The sequence below is a fragment of the Carassius gibelio genome, chromosome A12, assembly GCF_023724105.1.
Source record: "Carassius gibelio isolate Cgi1373 ecotype wild population from Czech Republic chromosome A12, carGib1.2-hapl.c, whole genome shotgun sequence".
Taxonomy (NCBI): domain Eukaryota; kingdom Metazoa; phylum Chordata; class Actinopteri; order Cypriniformes; family Cyprinidae; genus Carassius; species Carassius gibelio.
In genome coordinates this window covers 11,662,069-11,678,199 of record NC_068382.1, presented here as the reverse complement: position 1 = coordinate 11,678,199, position 16,131 = coordinate 11,662,069, and positions in this window count along the sequence as shown.

The following is a 16,131-nucleotide window of genomic DNA, read 5'->3' as shown; positions in this document are numbered from 1 at the left end:
ACATATGGAGCTGGTTATGTGATGCAAACATCAAAATGTATTAGTTTACAAATCATTTACTATGGTAATGTTTTGAGGTCATATTAAAGCTGCCCCGTTATCATAATTTGTGTAAAAAGGAGTTTCTGTTTTACTGCAATAAATTAAATGTATAGATTTTTGGAGTTTATTTTGGATAATTTCTGACAAACAGCGTTTAAAACTAAGACACATAGCTTTCTTAGACTTACTTTAACAAAGAACGCCTCAAGGTTACATATGTAACCCTAGTTCCTTGAAGGAACGAGACGCTGCATCACAAAGCCATACTCCCGGCACCTCTGCCGGCCCTTGCTTCCCTACTCGAAGCTGAAGCCAGCTGCACGGCACCACGTTTCGTTCTTTGTTAATGTAAGTCTAAGAAAGCTATGTGTCTTAGTTTTAAACGCTGTTTGTGAGAAATTCCTTTAAGGAACGAGACGCTGCGTCGAGCGCTTTGGGGAACGTCCCTGACGAGACCGACTCTGAATATCATGTGCAATCTGTCCATCGGAAAGGCGTGACGTCACGGCTTGGATGACGTAACGACCAGGAAGCTATAAAAGCACGTGCCGTGCAGCTGGCTTCAGCTTCGAGTAGGGAAGCAAGCGCCGGCAGAGGTGCCGGGAGTATGGCTCTGCGATGCAGAGTCTCGTTCTTTCAAGGAACTAGGGTTACATTCGTAACCTTGAGGCGTTCCTTTTCAGGAACTCGAGCTGCGTCGAGCACTTTGGGGAACGATGTGCCCACGCTGCCAGACTTCCAAATCCCTGCCTAGTGTGTATCCGAAGAGCACAGCTAAGGCGAGAGAACAGAAGAGCCCGGAGTGGCTCGCATATCAAGGTTGTAGAATCTGACAAATGTAGAAGGCGTGGACCACCCCGCAGCGTTGCAGATGTCCAAGAGGGACACACCTGCTGAGAAGGCCTTAGAGGCCGCCATACCCCGAGTAGAGTGAGCCTTGGCCCCCAAAGGAGGGGGAAGAGCAGAGGACTCATAGGAGACGTTGATAGCCTCGACTATCCAACAACTTAGGGTCTGCTTGGTGGCAGGAGAACCCTTTTTAGTAGGACCGTAGCAAACAAGCAATTGGTCGGATTTTCTCCACAGGGCAGCTCTTTGGACGTATGCATCCAGAGCTCGCACTGGACACAAACAAGTTAGCTTTTCCTGGTCTGGCTCCCGAAAAGGAGGAGGATAAAAGGCCTGCAGTACGATAGGTTGTGATGTAAAAGAGGGAACCTTCGGAGCATAACCCACTCGAGGGTATAAGAATTCTTTGGCCATACCAGGGGCAAAGTCTAGATAAGTAGGGGCCACCAAAAAGGCCCGAAGATCTCCAACTGTCTTTAGTGAGGTGATTGCCAATAACAGGGCAGTTTTAAGTGTCAGATGTCTATCTGAGATATCTTGTATTGGCTCGAATGGAGCTTTACAAAGAGTCTCTAAAACCACAACCAAATTCCAGGGGGGGACACGGGATCGTACTGGAGGTCTCAGCCTCAGCACACAGCGGAGGAAACGTGTAACTAGGGGGTGTCTACCCACTGACTGATAATTGAAAGGGACATGGAAAGCAGCTATGGCCGCCACGTACACTTTTAAGGTGGAGTGGGTTAACCCCACAGAGAGCCTAGCTTGTAAAAACTCCAGAACTGTACCAACTGGGCAGTTAACAGGGTCAAGGTGGCGGTCTCTGCACCATGAAGTGAAGAGTTTCCACTTCAGGGCATACAGTTTCCTCGTAGAAGGAGCTCTGGATTGGAGGAGGGTCTCAACAACCTCGGTTGAGAGACCAGCTACTAACAGTTGTGCCCCCTCAGGGGCCACACCCACAGCTTCCACAACTCCGGGCGAGGGTGAATTATCGTGCCCTGCGCCTGTGAGAGTAGGTCTGTCCTGATCGGTATCTCCCACGGAGAGCCGTCGAGGAGCGAGACTAGATCTGCGAACCATACTCGGCCCGGCCAGAACGGGGCTACTAATAACAGACGGACCCCGTCCTGGCTTACTCTCGCCAGAACTCCCGGGAGCAGAGCGATAGGGGGAAATGCATACAGACGAAGCCTCGTCCAGGTCTGTACCATAGCATCCAGTCCCAGAGGAGCTGGAGAGAACCAGAGGGGACATTGCGATGTCTCCTGAGTCACAAAGAGGTCCACCTGGGCTGTGCCAAACACTCTCCATATCTGCTTCACCACCTCGGGGTGAAGCATCCATTCCCCGGGCCTCGGCCCCTGCCTCGACAGTATGTCTGCTCCCACATTCAATCTCCCAGGAATATACACTACTCTGAGCAAGAGGAGTTTGCCCTGGGACCAGAGAAGGATCTGGTGTGCCAGCTTGTACAAGGGGCGTGAACGCAGACCCCCCTGGTGATTGATATAGGAGACCACTGATGTTTTGTCGGTGCGTACCAACACATGGTGACCTCTCAGGTCTGGGAGGAAATATTTCAATGCTCGCTAGACTGCTAGCATCTCTAGGCAATTGAAGTGAGTGAAAAAGTGAAAGTGACATTCAGCCAAGTATGGTGACCCATACTCAGAATTTGTGCTCTGCATATAACCCATCCGAAGTGCACACACACAGAACAGTGAACACACACACACTGTGAACACACACCCGGAGCAGTGGGCAGCCATTTATGCTGCGGCGCCCGGGGAGCAGTTGGGGGTTCAATGCCTTGCTCAAGGGCACCTAAGCTGTGGTATTGAAGGTGGAGAGAGAACTGCACATGCACTCCCCCACCCACAATTCCTGCCGGCCCGGACTCGAGCTCACAACCTTTCGATTTGGGAGTCCGACTCTCTAACCAATAGGCCATGACTTCCCCCTAACATGTCATAACATGTTGATGTGCCATGTCAGATGGCGACCACTCCACAAACCGCGGGTAGGGTGGCCACTCATGACCGCACCCCAACCAGTGAGGGACGCGTCTGTCGCTAGCGTTACACGGCGACAAGGAGCTCCCAGCACCGGGCCCTGATTCAAGAACCAAGGTTTCTTCCACATGTCTAAGGCACGAAGGCATCGCCGCGTGACCTTGATAACTCGAAGTGGATTTCCCCTCGTGGGAAAAACCCTTGGACTTAAGCCACCACTGTAGTGCAGAAGCGTGGCCAGCACCGCGAGGAATGCTGGTGAAGGCTCCCTCCTCAAAGAGAGCCCTCCGGGATCGAAGCATCCACATTGGCAATCGCTCTCAATGCGGACAGTCGGCCCCCTCGAGAGCCGACTCAGCGTGCTTCGATCCCAGGCAAGCCACGCACAGTGTGTATCCCCACTCGTAATGTAGCGATGGCAGGGAGGAACACACAATCTATAATGTGGTTTGGAATCGCCCTTTATATGTTTGGTCTTTTGCTTAACTTTAGGCATATTGAGCTGTTTTAGCGATCTTTTAATGGCTAAGGGACAGACAACAATAAATAGGACCAACGGGACAGACTTTTGACATGCACACACAGAGCGCTTGCTGACAGACGCGAAGCTGAAGCCAGCTGCACGGCACGTGCTTTTATAGCTTCCTGGTCGTTACGTCACCCCGCCCGTGACGTCACGCCTTTTCCGATGGACAGATTGCACAAGATATTCAGAGTCGGTCTAGTCAGGGACGTTCCCCAAAGTGCTCGACGCAGCTCGAGTTCCTGAAAAGGAACAAAAGGCTGTTTGACAAAATGGCAGTTGACAACAGTTGCTAAGGTAGGATTGGTCACCAGGTAATTGCATACATACAGTTTTTTCAAAAACATTACAAGAGTGGTATTATGTGCTTCCTCAAATGACTAATCAGATTAAAACTAATTCTTCCTACATTTAAAAAATAAAATAAAAACAATAATAATCTCACAGGACAGACTCTATTTCATAAGGGCAGACGGTTCTTTTTTCATGCAGTATAGCTGAAGTTAAAGCTACTGTAGAGTGCATGATGAAACAGAAGAAGCAGAGAACTAACATACAAATGTATAAAAACCGCCATTACTATAAAAGAACATTTCAGTTTTAAGATTGTAAAGAGAACTGCTATTAGTAGCACGACTTAGCCAGAGCCTTTCCTGGCATTGTCAAAAGAAGCTCTTTCTCTGCATCACAAATTCCTCTTAATTTAGAGAGCAATTCAGTGCTCATTCATCTTCTGTTCTAATCCAAATACAGATCATGGCACTACCCCAAAATGGCATTCGCTCTTGGCACACCAGGGGTGAGATTATCTCAAGCCTCTGAAGTCACAGTGAGCCTCTTCAGGCAGCAGAGGATTTTACACTCACAACTCTGAGGTTTGGGCTCAATTTCTCACATGCTTGACTGGTATCTTCTTTTCTGGGTGTGACTCTAATTTTAGTTTTGCACACCTTACATCTTCCTCTTTTTATGCACAGTTTCCTGAATGGGGTTTGTATAAAGACACATTAAAATGTATGCAAAAAAAAAAAAAAAAACAAGTTTCTGAAACAAGTATGCAAGAGGCATGTTATGGCCTCATCCTAAAACAAGTTCTGTTCTCTACAGTTGCAGATTCACTTGAAAAAACTGTTAATTAACTAAAAAGGGTAAATAAATCAATAGTAAAGCTTTTTTACTCTCAATGCAAATGCCATTCCAAACCTGTATGACTTACTTTTGTTTTATGTGTCTTTTCTATTCAATAAAGACAGACATCTAAGACTAACTTTCCTTTCCTTTAATAAACGTGTGAGCCCCCAATTGTCACAACTCTATTCTGAGGAACATTGAAAAGAATGCATTTATTGGTAACCAAACAGATTTAGTTGTCAACTCAGCGTTGAAAAAAAGAAATTGAAGGAATATTTGCTGTTCTATACCACAGAATTTCTCTATAAACAGAGAAATTCAGCATAAAACATTATTTTGTGGAAAACACAGTGATCAAAATTAGAGAACATAACCACTGTAGCAAGATTGAAGATGACAACTGTCAGAAATGAGTGGGAAGCGTAGAGGCCCTTGCTTTGAATGACTTCAGCACATCTGCGACCAGAGGATATATATACTGCTTTCTCTCACTGCACTGGTGTGATCTTGGTCCTCACTTCTTTCAGTCTCTTCTATAGTTCAGCAACTGTGGTGAGTTTCGTAGCCATAACTTTATCGCCAAGGATTTCCCAGAGATTTAAAATTTGGTTTAGATCAGGACTCTGGGCCAGCTATTTCATTAGTTCATTGCTCTTAGCTTCATGGAACTGCTTTCCCCACTTTGCAGTGTGATGGGGAGCCTTATCTTGCATGAAAATTACAGGCTGATTGAGATATGCTTGCAGGGAAGGTACCACATGTTGTTGCTGAAGGAGGTTCTGATAAACATATTAATTCATGCTGCCATGTATTTATTTAAGATGCCCAACTCCTGTTGCAGAAAATATCCCCCAAACCATGACACTTCCTCATCCATCTTTCATTAACTTCAAGTTTGACGCTGAACAAAATGCTGTTGCAGGGTTTCAGTCACCTTAATGCAGCCTACCATCTTGCAATCTCAGTGAAAATTAGAGGAATGTTCCAGTTAAATAAGGTTTGTTATATGATTAAGGAAATTAGAACTACAGATTAACACCAATAATTTGGAGGTATCTGTTATTCTCAGATTCCAATCAGAGATATTTTTCAAATTTCTCATTTATGTTTTTTTATACTGTGCTTCAGATTCATTTATGAAAAAATGCTTAAAAAAAATGTCCCTTAACTCATGTCATGAAAAGTTTTATTAGGATCTTGAAATTTAGGAAATTGGAGGTTGTTCTTTATTTTGATCTCCACTGTAGACATTAATATAAATTCATTTTAAAAATGTTAATTAAATAATATTTACAACATTAACAACAAAAAGTTACATTGAATTAATCTGTCATTAAACATTTCACACATGACATGGGAATGAACATATGACTGGATTTCAAGCACTTTTGATACAAAAACAGTTTTATCACCACATTAACATAAAGGTAAACACATAAAGAAAAATCTATTGTTTTATGTTTTTTTAAACATGTTTTATGTTTACAGCTGTATTATTTATTGCATTTATTGCTCACAATTAATATTTATTAACTACTTTTAAATATGAATAAAAGTAAATAAACTGTTTTAAATGTCAATTTATGTAATTTATTTCAAAAATAGTCTAATTATTTTTTTTTAATACACGGATAAATGATTTCTTCATTTATTTTTAAGTGGCACTCCTATTCTGACATAACAATCTAAATGAACTGCTTATTCACCAATGGTTAATACATTTTTGTCAGCACTACGCACCGTTATTTTCATTAAAAATGGACATGATCTGTCAAATCAGTATGATGCGTATATGAAGTGTATATGAAGGCGACTCACAGAACAAAGGTACCGGACCAAGTGTCAACAAAAAACGGAGCGCAACTTTGATGGGGTTAAGCGACCCAATTATAAAGAGAGAGAGAGAGAGAGAGAGAAAACCCTATCGCTCTATTGTTTGGTCTCCTGAGTGCCTTTGAGAGAGCTGTGTAGAGAGGAGCACTAAGTATCCATTTAGTGCACAACACCCAGACAGTGCAATGGAAATAAGCGTGCCTTTCTGTCAGGAGTCAGAACAAGAGATTACATCACGCCAGACTTGAAAGCAGCAGACCCAGACAGCCACTCGATGAGAGACAAAAAGAGAAACTCTAACCAAGAGGAGGATGATGTAACTTGACACATTTATTGTATTCTGAGCATGGGAGGAGCTCAAGGTAATTGCTAGCCAAACATAAAGCTTGGATATTTACTGTATGTTTGGTGGCGGGGAACAAAAGATGCGCCATTTTAAGTTTATCGACGCATCCTGTCATGCCTTTTATCATATCTGCTGATTAACAATGCTTTTTAAAGGCAACAGGAAAAAAGGGAAATAATCAGCATGCTACCTATCTCGCACAGCCAGACCCCAAATCGAATAACGCAGCCAGGGAGACTGATTACCACATGTGAAAGAGAGAGAGAGAGACTGACAAAAATAGAGCTTTAATTTCATTAGAAATGAAGAATCATGTTTCTCAACATCAGCAGACTTTCAAGGCTGTCAGGGGATGTGGGCCATGGAAAAGATCCGAGTGTAACTGCCGGCCACACAGAGGTTAGCTGCAAAAATGCCCTATTTCAGCACAATGACATAATCACTTATAGGCACAAAGGCTTGCTATGTTGGGTGCACCCTGACAGACCTACACACGGGATGGACAGGAAGTAAAAGCACACAATAGGAAAGGGTGTGTGTGGGCACATCATCATTTCCTGACAGTAACAGAACGGGCAACTGAGTCAATGACTCCTATATGAATACATACATATTGCATCTGTCATCCTTGAATATCAAGATGTTTGCATAAATGGATTTATTAGTAGCCCATAAACTGCCACTAAGTAAATCAGGAGTTATGATTTACAGCTTTAACCTCATACAAAGAGGTTAAATGTGGTCATTCAGCACATGGAGGGGAATGTAAACTTTACGCTCCAAAGCTTGGAGGAAGTGTGACTGTGAAATTAAAGAGTGGCTAGGAATTATGAAGAAAATCAATAAATCAATCAATAGACAAACACCTAAAAAGAAATATTTCCCGCTTTCACAGCAGGGAATGAGCAAATAGATGCACTCTATTGTTCAAAAGTGTAGGGTCGGTAGGATTTGATAATGTTTTTGAAAGAAGTCTCTTATGCTGAACATTTTATTCAATCAAAAATATAGTAAAAATAGTCATATTAATACAATTTAAAATGACTGTTTTCTACTTTAATATGTTTTAAAATGAAAATTTTCCTGTGATGGTAAGCTGAATTTTCTACAGCCATTACCTCAGTTTTCAGTGTTACATGATCGTTCACAAATCTTCCTAACATGCCTATTTGCTGAAAGGAAATAATACTTATTATTATCAATTCTGTAAACAGAAAAGTGCAAATTGAAGTGGAAGTGAAGTGAAGTGACATTTAGCCAAGTATGGTGACCCATACTCAGAATTTGTGCTCTGCATTTAACCCATCCGAAATGCACACACACAGAGCAGTGAACACACACACACACACACACTGTGAGCACACACCCGGAGCAGTGGGCAGCCATTTATGCTGCGGCGCCCAGGGAGCAGTTGGGGGTTCGATGCCTTGCTCAAGGGCACCTAAGTCATGGTATTGAAGGTGGAGAGCGAGCTGTTCATGCACTCCCCCCACCTACAATTCCGTCCGGCCCGAGACTAAAACTCACAACCCTTCAATTGGGAGTCCAACCCTCTAACCATTAGGCCACGATTTCCCCTAGAATTCTAAAGCTGCTTGATATTTTTGTGGTAACACTGAAACATTTTTTCCCCTATGATTCTTAGAGGAATAGAAAGTTTAAAGAACACCATTTATATGAAATAGAAATAGGCTTTTGTAACCCTAATGACTCCACTCACACTAATCAATTTTATGCATCCTTGCTGAGTAAAAATATTATTTCTTTCAAAAAGAAATCCTACTGACCACAAACTTTGAATAGTAGTCTGTATAATGAACAATAATATGGTTTAGGAAGCATTCACTCAATGTTTAACTGGAGAAAGGGCAGAAAATCTAAACCGTTTTTGTAGGCATTGGGTCAACTTCCTCTTTAGGGTCTTCTCTGTCTTTAACCACAAAAGCAGAAATGGTCCTGCATAGGCTTAAGCAAGCCTGCCAAAGTGGAAGTGAATTTTGATCGGATTCTAATTTTGAAATGTACTTATTCAGCCACTTACTGCTTTGCTGGAGAACAGGCTCAACCACCTGTTATAGATTACATCCTCTGATGCGCAGGAAGAGCCAGACCCAGTGTTTTATGTTCAAAAATGCACTGTCCTTAGTTTCTGTTAGTACACGTGTAGGCTTAGGGTGTGTGTGTGTGTGTGTGTGTGTGTGTGTGTGTGTGGCATGTTTCCTAAGCTAGAAAATGTCCATGAAGTGATTACGGAGTTACTAGTTACTATGGAGGAAATCAGAGGTCTGAGAAAACTCAAACATGTTATGTCACTCCAATTCAAAGGGACTGTGCCAGCGCTTGCAAAAGCTGCATTCCACTCTCTCATGTTAATTTCTGGCAGCTGGTGGATCCTGTCAGTGACAACAGACAGCTAGAATGAAATAATTAAGGAAGAAAGTAGTTGTAGCATATGATTAAAAACATCCAAACATTAAGGAGGGGAATTTCTGGCCAAGAAGTGATCAGAATCTGTCAGGAAGTCAGCTGCAACTGAACGCTCCAGAGTTGGCAAAGCACCTCAGGCCCAAACGTATGTTCCATAATCCCAGTCAAACCGCTAGCCCGAAATGTTCAGTAATATATTAGAGGAAACAAATCAGAGTCAAGTCCAGGGAGGGCTCTGATCCACATCATGCACGCCACAGCCCAGAGTTCATTCATCTTTTGCTAATGATACACGCTCATATTTCCTCCTCATTTCCCCTGCACATACAAAGCCACTGGAAAAACCAAAGGCCACTGAATGGAAGGGCAGGGCTGTAAGGAAGTGATTGTCACTGCATTCAGGTTAAAAGAAATATGGCTCCTCTGGACTTCATTGGTTTCTATGAATATTCCGTTTATATAAGCACATGCAAACTCTAAGCGCATGTAACAGCCATGTAAAGAACTGTTCAAGTTGTAGGTCATTTTGCTTTGGCTCATTTAGAATTGCATCAACCTCTGAAAATATATGTAAACAAATTCATGTGGAATATGATCACTGTCATGAATCACGACATGCTGCTACATTGAAGAATCATACTTTGTCAAAAAAGTGATTTACAATAATAAAGTTATTTTGGCAAAATTGATCAATTCTGGGGTGAACAATAAAGTATAAAAAAGTAAATAATATTCTCTTAATTTGGTGTAAGAGTTGCCTATAGCATTACTTCAGCATTGAAACAATTCCAAACAATTTACATTTGCATTCATAATTTCTTTCACACACATTAGACCTAAAAATTGTGGTCAAGAGACGCTTCTGTGGAATCATGCTGTGATAAAGCAAGTGTGAGGCATTCATTTTATTTCAGCATGCAGCTCCAATCTGTGAAAATTATTTCCAGATTGCATCTCTGCAAGTGCCAGTGGCTCATACCTGCCTGCTGCCCCCAACTGGCCAGCTGCTGTCATTACAAATAGGACCACCAACACTGTGACATCATAGCAAACAGGACAATGAAGACAAAATAAACACGTTTTATCTATGTGTTGTCTGATACCATAATTTCTGAGAATAAAGCTTTTTTCTCAACCTTTCTAGCCATATTAATACTATAGCTTCAAACTTTGGGGTTGGTAAAAAAAGGTATCTCGTGCTCACCAAGGCTGCATTAATTTGATACAGTGAAATAGTAAAATATAATTACAATAACAAAACTGTTTTTTAGTTTAATACATTTTCAATTGAAATATATTCCTGTGATGGCAAAGCTAAATTTTCATCAGCCATTATTCCAGTCCTCAATTATACATAATTCTTCAGAAATCGTTCTAACATGCTGATTTAGGAGCCCAAGCAACATTTTACAATGGAAACAGTTGAAATTAGCTAAATTAATCTGATGAATTTCTTTAAAGATTCTTTGATCAATAAGTAAAAAACAAACAAAAAATTGATTTACTGTCACTTTAAATCAAATTAATGCATCCTTGCTTAATAAAATAAAAAATAAAAAATTAATAACAATGTATTTGACCTGACATATGTTATTGTTCGGTCATATTTCAGTCCCTTAGGCACTACATCTAAAATTAAGAAGCCATATATATAAACTACACCTCTGATAGATGGCCCATTTATTGAAATTATGAATACAAAAACAAAGATTATAAATTCAGATACTGTAGATCACAAAAGGTTACAAAAACTCCAACTAAATATGATAATAATGTATGTTCTAGGAAAACAAAGATGTCTGAAGAAGAGAAAAAAAAACATTGCCCACTAAAAATGAAGGATCGGACGGGTTTGTGGAATTTCAAGAAATAGCTGTAATATGTCTCCCAGGAGCAGTGTTTTTCTGAACACATGGGTTTTCGCACAGTAAAACCAGTCATGACACTAAACAGAAAAACACTTAAAAGAGTCCAAAAGGCCATGTCTTCTTGAAGTGGCTTTAAAATAACTATAATTTGCCAGAGAAGCACAAAAAAGAGAGTCTGCATTGACTTGAGCCTGCAAGACAATAAATCAACTTAATGTCTTTGGAAAAAATTCTCACCTCCAACTCTGAATGGATATTTAAAAAGAAAACTGGCCAATAATTTGCACATTAATTTATTTATTTACTTACTGTTCGCACATCTTAAGGGCCTCTAACAGTTTCAATCATCTTCTATATTGCATTGGTTATGTGAAGTCCTGAGCAACTGACATTGATCACATGGCCTCCATCTCCATCCAGACCACTTCAGATTAATTTTTCTGCTACTCCAGTGCAGCCGCATGGCGTATCAACGGCGTAGAGACTCATCCGCCTCTGCCCTACTTCTGCTGCTCTGCGCGTGACACCACAACCATTTAAAGCACCATTTTTTCGCTAGCGACTCCTCCACCATTTTCAGCTGTCTCGTTCCATTTTTCATTCATCCCTTAATTTGCGATGCAGCTCTTTTTCTTTCTCCTCGCACCCTGCATTATTAACAGTTTTTCAGACGCTCAAATACCCAGAAACCCTAGATCTGACTCTTCCATTTCCACATTTCTACTTAAGGACTTATATTTTACCATTTCAAACATGTCACACTGAGAATACCAATTTGGACCCTGATGCTAGACGTGAAGCCGTGAAGCAGCTGGAAAACAGTTTAAGATGGAGATATGGGGTTTCTGAAGCTCACTGGTCTGAATGGATGTAAATGCGAGGTGGACTTGTGCATTTGAAAAGAAATCTGAGACTATTGAACATACAATCTGGATAGTGTTCAACCTACCTGTTGTGTTAAAAAGCTGTGTACAACGTTGGTGTTGGGTTTGCCCTATTAGTTTCACTTTCCATGGAATTTGCTAAAAAAAAAAAAAACACTAAAAAGTTGTTAAAACTGAATAAAAAAATAAAAAACCCTGTTGTGTTATGGGTCAATTTGACCTACATTTATTTGTTCAAAATCAACTTATCATTACTACTTGTAGGGACTTTTTGCATACTCATGTATAAATATATAAAATAGTATAATTATTTGTAAGTAGTTGCCTATTTTAGCTCTGCGCTTTCTCTGTCTTTTGTCATGTCTTGTTCTCTAAACCTTTTGAGGTTAAAATGGGTTTCTCACACTTCTTTTCAATGCTGCAGCAGTCTAGTAATTGTGAAACTCAACTATAAAGAAACAGTGAATTCTGCTTAGATGATTCAGAAGATGTGAATTCAATTTTGTGTATAATCTGAGTCTTTAAATGAATACATACCAATGTATCTCATATTTGAATGTTTTACAAGCTGAACTAAAGGTTTTCTATTTTCTTACCCGACTCTTTGCTGCTTTTTAAATTGTTGATTTTTGACAAACTGATGGAAACCAATGGTGGAGTCATGACAGAGCTTTTAAACATGTTTAAGCATTTAGGATATGAACGCCACAGAAGATGACCTTTGACCCTAGCACAGTTGTTTATGTTTATGTTCTTTAATTTATGAAATTATATATATATATATATATATATATATATATATATATATATATATATATATATATATATATATAATTTTTAAATATATAAACATTTTTTTTTTCCATTTGCTCTACTATTTGCTCTTTGATCTCCAGATCGTATGCACATTTGTCTTCGAAGTTTCCCCCACATAATATTTACGATTCACATTTTTCTCTATTTGGCAGACAGTGCTGACATACATAGAGCAAACAGAATCAGATGCAATATTTGCTGTTTGTCATTTTTTTCCCCTTTCTTTCGCTCCTTTATTTATATGTGGTTTTATTAATTAAGTTCGGGAGGAGCACGATCAGATACAGTAATCATCCAATTTGGCACAGGTGCATCTCATTTAGCTAATCATCTTAACTAGCACACAAGCTTATATATATCCAGTCTTCCTACCTCCTGTCCCACGAGAGTTTTTCGGCATCCCTCTTCCACCCCAACTCCTCACTTCTAATCTATTTATCCCAAATTAGGGATAGGGGGAGTTATTTGGGTTCGGGCTATGCTCCGGGCCGGACCCCTCCCCCAGGACAGCACGCCAAAATATGCCTACTATTCGCCTTCAGATTAGATGTAAGGGTGAACTCGTGAATTCCTTTTTTCTTTTCTTTTTTTTACAGATCCAGAGTGTGCATAATATAATGTATAATTACAAAACAGTGGGAGTGGGGAGCTCTGTTAGAGCAAGACAATTCGTTTTTTGTTTTTTTAATTGTTATTATATTTTGTTACGTAGAAAAAAAAAAAAAAAACGTTGAAAAAAAAAGAGAGAAAGAAACAATGGCAAATAGCCAAAACAATTATTTCTTATAATTATATTATAAGGCCAACGCGTGTGTTTGCGGAGGTGTGGTAATGTACTCACAAGATTCCACGTCTCCTTGCAGCTGAAGTATTTGGGGTACTGGCATGGTTAAAACCACAATGATTGCAAATAAATGCACAGACACTATTTAAACTGAACAGACATGACATAACTGAATTCAATGATGAACTGCCTTTAACTATCATTTTGCATTATTGAGACACTGTTTTCCAAATGAATGTTGTTCAATGTATTTTGTTTAAAGCACTATATAAATAAAGGTGATTGATTGATTGATTGAATGTCAAACTGCTCTGGCGCTCCTCCTTTGTGACACACTTCCCAGTCAGTGTCTTTCCGGTGAATGTGAGTGACGTGTCAGTCATAGAGCACCTTTGTTGCACACAGCAAAAAAGAGATGAAAAGGAAACGGGGAAAGAAAGAAAGAATTCCAAAGAAATCCACAGAAAGAAAGTTAAAATTATGTATCACTGAGAAGTCAAGATTTGGTTTAAAGCACATGCAAATATTTCTTCATGGTTTTTCATCTTAGATAAAAGAGCAACAATGGAAATACCCAATCCCACAGTTAAATGGAAAATGTAACTAATGTGAATTAGCACATCGCCTTTCACAAAAGGCTTAAGGTGACAGAACAATATTTGCTTGAAGTATTTGAAATCAACATCAGGGCAATGGTGATAATAAGTGTGCATATTTACATAATTCACTTTTCACATTCAGTTTTTCTTACTGTTTTGCTGATCTTTAAATAACTGTGTCATTTCTCAGTGTTGCTGCACACATTTAAAACAGTTCCATCTGACTGCTGCTTTTTGTTCTTTGTTCTAGCACATGCACAATATCAAAACATCCTGAACTGAAAGACTCTGGACTGTGAGCTGTGATCTCTGAGTTCATAAATCAGCTTGCACGATCTGGCCAAATTCTTCTGCGCTCTCTCTATGAAATCGGACGTATTTCTAGAAAGGTAACATTTGGTAGGAACAACAGCTGGATAACTCGGGTCTTGCTGACCTGAAAATAATTTTTTGGCTGCACATTTCTGTCATTAAACAGATGATGAAAAACAGTGATAAAATTTGGTTATTAAATTCTGTTTTGCTTCTCTGATTGTGTAAACATATAAAAATCATTTCTGTGTGAAATTGCCCTGATGGAAAAGGCTCCAGCGAATGTTATTTTTGCTATTTTAATACATGTTTTAAATCAAATCTAGACATTTAAAGGGTTCATATGATGTTGCTAAAAAGAACATGTGTATGGTGTAATGAAATGTGTTTATGCGGTTTAAGGTTGAAAAAACACATTATTTTCCACATACTGTACATTATTGTTTCTCCTCTATGCCCTGCCTTTCTGAAATGCATTGTTTTTTTACAAAGCTCATCGGTCTGAAAAGCGAGGTATATGCTGATTGGCCAGCTATCCAGTGCTTTGTGACTGGCCAAATACCTCAAGCGTGTGACAGAAACGTTATGCCCCTTAACATACTTTTAATGCGGGTCCTGGTCATAACACCGGCGCTATGACAAAAACTATAAAACCCAAAAATTGGGTGGGGACATACAGATTATAATGACTTGTGCTACATTTCATCGCACAGCACATTGCACATATTACGCAGCACCTAAAAATAGTCCCAACTACGATAACTTACATTAAGCCTATTTTCAGGCGGTGCGTAATATCACTGCGCCTGCTGCATCCATGGTACGGCAGCAAAGTTCCTTGATTATTACGCCAGAATGAGAGTATAGTTCCTAGCCATATCAGCCTAGAAAATCACAACTTTTCATTTTCCGTCGGTCTTAGTACATGATGTAACTACAGAAGAGTCAAGTTTTAAATAGGAAAAATATAGAAACTATTTGGTCATTTTTGAGCGAAATGCTAACCGTCTAATCAGATTCAATGATCTATGCTAAGCTAAGCTAAAAGTGCTACTTCCAGACCTGGAGATTGGCTGAATGGATTTGAAAATGATAAAACTCAACTTAGGTTGGAAAATGAGTCTATTTTCAAAAAGAGTGGAGTGTTCCTTTAAGTGTCTATTATGAATTATTTTGAATAGCAGTGTATATCATCAGCATGATTTAAAGCAAAACCAGAAGAAAACAATCTGCAATTTTTAGGAAAGAAGTTAAACCTAAACTTAAATTACCTACCTGACTCTTTGAGATAGTGTTTGACCATGGAAGAGACCCCATGGGGTGTCACATAGTTCACAATTCCTTATTCCTTCAACATCTTCAACATCTTCAACAGGAAGTTTTAAAATGTCTTGTGCTAAGAGTTCTTCATAAAATACCCAAAAGGAAAAAGCATTAGTCACTACAAGATCCAAAAATGTATTTTCACATAATTAAAGTGGGAAAAAACTTTTTACCTCATAAAATATGATTAGAAATTAGAGAAGTAGCCCAAATGCTTTGAATATGAGTGTAGTATGGTGCTGCACTTATGTATTGAGCACCAAGATCAACCGTGCATGAAGGATCATTTGGACTTTTGCTTGTGGACCCCCCCCCCCCCCCCATTACATAAATGAAAAATATATTTACCATCTATTAAAAATATCATTAGGTCAAATCG